The sequence below is a fragment of the Protomyctophum bolini genome (genome assembly GCF_963924005.1).
Source record: "Protomyctophum bolini genome assembly, chromosome: 10".
Lineage (NCBI taxonomy): Eukaryota > Metazoa > Chordata > Actinopteri > Myctophiformes > Myctophidae > Protomyctophum > Protomyctophum bolini.
The window spans coordinates 39,791,127-39,795,736 of NC_137871.1; the positions used below are offsets into that span (position 1 = coordinate 39,791,127).

Consider the following 4,610-nt stretch of genomic DNA (forward strand, 5'->3'; position numbering starts at 1 on the left):
AAGACAGTTGTTCATAAAAATTGACTTCCCCACTGGAAATTCCCAGTGACGTAGTTGCTTGCAGTGGAGGGTAGCTTGCTGAGCTCTGCCCCCTGGCGGCTCGTTCAGAGCAGCGCCGCTACTGAAAATCACAAACCAGTCAAATACAATGCTAAAAGGATTGAACCCAATTTAAGAAAGCACCATTATGACTTGTTTTGATTACTTTAGTTGCTATTTTTTCATTGGAATAGGTAATTTCCTCTTTTCTTGTGATAACATTGTCACCATTAGTCTTGAACACGTGCCCAATTGCTTTAACATTTTGTTATGCACCATTACAATATTATATTTTAATTATAATATTGGTGGTACAACTGACCTATTGAGGTATTTGTTTGGTGAGAGGTCAAAGTTCAGATACATGTATTATATGTGTTGAGTTGTGTAGGTGAGTTTGCAGCGAGAATTTGGCACAGTTACATTTTACCAACATTCTTTTTAACCAGTGATTGGTTTCCATAGCAACAGACTAGTGAACCGACCTACTGATGAATCTGTTTGGTGAAAGCAGTAAAATGTCACCATGCAGTGTTTACCAGACAGTGATGGAATAAGACCTTGAATTCTCACACATGAAGAAGAAAGTGAGCTCACCTACTGAGGAATTTGTTTGATGGAATATCAAAGTTCAGAGACATGTACAGCATGTGATGACTTGTGTATGTGAGATTGTGCAAGTAAGACTATAACATATATGAATGGATACATGTACAGACTACCAATAGTGAATATGAGACTGATAGAATCATGAATTACATTAGTAATAGTATATGTAACAGTCCATCAACAAATGAGCGAATATAATTAATTCTCACAACAGTTAATTGACCTGCTTATCTTGCCATGGTTCATCATCAGTAGTGCGTACATCAAAGTATTCCATGTTGCACCAGAGTCCATACAGAATCACAGAGAACAGAACCTGTTCTCTGTGATTAAACACACATTTTATTTGTTACATTTGTCTTTTAATATTGGCTTTTCATTTAGTCATTTAAACATATATACTGTATCTTTTAGTTATTCCAACATACATAGTGAAGCAAAACATTACACCTAAAAGCATCTGTAAAACAATTAGTGCAATGTACAATTAAACCTTTACAGATCAAACTTAAAAAACTGTTTTTTTTTCTCTGCAAAAATATACACATCTATTTAGTTTAACATTAGACTTCAATAAAAACAAGTAAAAACATAATATATATATATATATTATGGCAAATAAGAAAAACAATTGATAACAAAAAGTAATCTATAGGCACATTAGCTCAACAAAGTCTAGAAATGCCTAGATGTTCAAACTACTGTACCAGCAGAAGAGGCAACACACACACACACACACACACACACACACACACACACACACACACACACACTTAACATATCTTAACACAGGTAATACCACTGAGTTTCCTAGTATGATTTTGTTATTGTTGCTTATCCCGTTAAGACCTGAGGACCTGTCTTCTAAATCCTAACAGTTTTCTGAAAAACTATTTATATACGTCAGTGGTTCTCAAACTATTTAATGTCAAGGAGCCCCAACATTATATGTAATTGGCAGTCAACCCCCGTCTGAAAATATTGTTCCAGGGGGGTACCCCCCCAGAAGCAAATATTTGAGTTAAGTGTTCGCTGGGAAATAATATATATTCAAGATTCTTCAAAAAATAACAGATCATCTACACGCTCGTAGCACGGCACTCAGTGCCACACTATGTAGATCTGCTATTTTTCTTATTTTTATCCCACGATTTTGCAACCCATTTTTTTCCACCCAGTGTCAATTATCTATGTAATCCTGGGCGCTACACTCCCTCTGCCAGCCGATCTGCTATTTGTCAACAGCTAAAGTTTAAAAAAAATGGTTAAAGTGGTTAAAAGCTTTAAAGGTGGCACATAATGCATCCTCAGGTCTAAATGAGTTATTGTTGCTTTGAGGCACTATGTGGAGCTCAAGACCTGGAGACACCACACCACAAACAGGCCTGATCCCAACATGGAGGCAGGAAGCAGGGTGGTCATTTGACCGACTACTGCTACAACAGGGGCAAAGCAGTAGAGTAGAAGCTTACTAACTAGTAAGCACAGCACAGCAACAATATTTAACACTGGAAAAAGTAGCATTAACGCTTTGTTACATATAGCTGTCATTGTGGCACCATGGGAAAGACGGGTGAAGAAAGAAAAAAAAAGATGGCACTTGATTATTAGTTGTAAAAAGTTTGATTAAACTTAGGAGTCAACAGCACTTGTCATGGCTTTTCAATGGCATGGATGATCTTCAAGGGAAAAGAAAGGGAGGGAGTATTTTCTAGTTTGCGGGGAAGGGTAAATTACTTTTACTTCTGCAACCAGCAGATGGCTGATGAGTGTAACGGAGACGTGTATTCTGGGTGAGAAAAGTGTCAAACAGGCAACCTTCTGATTCCCAGACAGACAGCATCTCTAGCCAATCAGCTATCGCTTCAACCTTCTGATTCCCAGACAGACAGCATCTCTAGCCAATCAGCTATCGCTTCCGCCAATAAATAGCTTTAGGTCTTAAAAGGTGGTTTAAAGAAAACCTTTGGAGTGGATGATTATAATATCTGCTGGTTTAATCTGCGCTTTTGAAGAATCAGAAAGCTGCAGTGTAACAGCACAAACAGAACCGGACCACCTCTTTACAATGGGCTAGCAGAAGAACAGAACTGGACCACCTCTTTACAATGGGCTAGCAGAAGAACAGAACTGGACCACCTCTTTACAATGGGCTAGCAGAAGAACAGAACTGGACCACCTCTTTACAATGGGCTGGCAGGAGAACACTGACCAGTGACAGAAGATGCACACGCGGTTGTAAATACACAATAGTCAACTCAACGTGGAAGTACAACTACAGTACTTGATGCATGGTATAAAAAATGTTAGTGTATCTCATTTATACACATTCAAATACCACATACACATGGCGTTAACTATACAAACATGTGGAACTGCCGAGTGCCAAACATCTTCCATGTTTCTCTCATACGTACATCCTTCCCTTCATTTACCAGAAATCTAGGTTAAGAACGGAACAGAGGAGCTTCTCCAGTGTTTCTCCTAGCAGTGGGCATAGAGGGGTGGAGGCATAGAAACAGAGGTACTGAGAAGACGTGGAATGCAGCCGATGAAAGACCACAGCTGAAACCACCAGTGAATCAAATCCACAATGGCCACAATGACCAGAGAGAATCCCTGTTCATTCAGGACCTACAGTACCAAAGTGAACAGTAGTCAGTGATTGGAGTCACTCGCTGGAATGAGCCAAACCAACACAAAATGTGCAAACCATGTATGCGTGGTCACCCAAGCTTGGATGGGAGGCTCTGATTGAATAGGATACTTGAGCACAAAATACAAATATGTATATTGTTACAGTCAAATACTGTTGTGGCTACATTATAAACAGGAATCTTTACAATAAGATCCATTGTCATCTAGAGCTCTCATAAGATGGTTGCATTTCTTTCGAGTTCTGCATCACTGGGAATGTGGACGAAGCATCTCTTTGATATAGTCCTCTTCTGAATCCTTTTGCAATGTCTGACCATTTTAAAATAAGCAAGCAGCAGAAGCTTGTCTTGTGAGGAGGACCAGACTAAGGACTTGGTGCACATGATTAAACATAACAGAGAGAGGAGTAGATCTCACATATTACTGGACATAATTCCATGTGCACTCCTTTATTGGACTTTGACCTTCTGTGGAGTCAGTTCAAATTAACCTCTATCGTCCAATAAAGGTGTAAGTATGGAGTTTAGGTGCCAGCTCTACTCTTTTCTCTATTGGTGTTCGTCTAGCCCAGCACATATATATTTACATTTTTTTTATGTGTAATTGTGTATGTATAGTTATCTTCTTAAAAATAAAATAAAAAAATATTTTTTTAATGTGCATTTCTACACTTTGTAGTGTTCAGCTTATGTTATTAATCAATAGTTGCTCAGACTGCGAGTTGTAAGTAGCATGATGGGTAATGCCATCTCATTTTCCATAGGTCAAGTTTAAAAAATAAGTAAAAATAACTGTTATTGTTTTTTTAAGGCTTTCACGCCGCCATAGGTAATTATATTTACTATCATTATATTTACTATTTACTGTCCCTAATCCTTCAATTTGAGTTAAATTACCCCAAATCTATAATTATTCAACTGTAATCTTCACCTGGCACTAATAATAAATGGCTGAGACAAATTATGTCATGAGTACATTACAGCATTCTTCTCCCAGCCAAACACAAGACGTAATAACGGTCTGGAATGCATGAGCAAGGCGTCATGTTTGTAAGCATAATATATCCTGTGGTATTGAGGAATATTACTTCAAATAAAACACTACATTGTACACAATGAGATACTTTGTTACTTTGCAAGAATGCGTTTAAAAAAAGAAAGAGTAGTAATTTCAAACTGTGCATGTTTGGAGTTGAGACCAGTTTAAAGTTTATACTATAGACGTGCCTCATCCATCTACAACTGATATTTGTCTGGAAGGGGTTTAATTACAGCCACCAGGCAAATGCTGGTGGTAACTCTACA

The 4,610-nt window shown here is 38.0% G+C and overlaps 1 protein-coding gene across 4 annotated transcripts in view; it reads right to left on the bottom strand.

Annotated features, from left to right (window-relative positions):
* Positions 1 to 988: 988 nt before the first annotated feature.
* dgkq (diacylglycerol kinase theta) overlaps positions 989 to 4,610 on the bottom strand; it is a 31,468-nt gene continuing 27,846 nt past the window's right edge. For 2 of the 4 annotated variants that reach the window (XM_080774286.1, XM_080774285.1), the window contains one exon: positions 989 to 4,610. This exon is cut by the window's right edge and continues 1,056 nt beyond it. The gene's annotated coding sequence lies outside the window, so the exon portion shown is untranslated. The other 2 variants (XR_013964757.1, XR_013964758.1) reach the window with 2 other exon arrangements.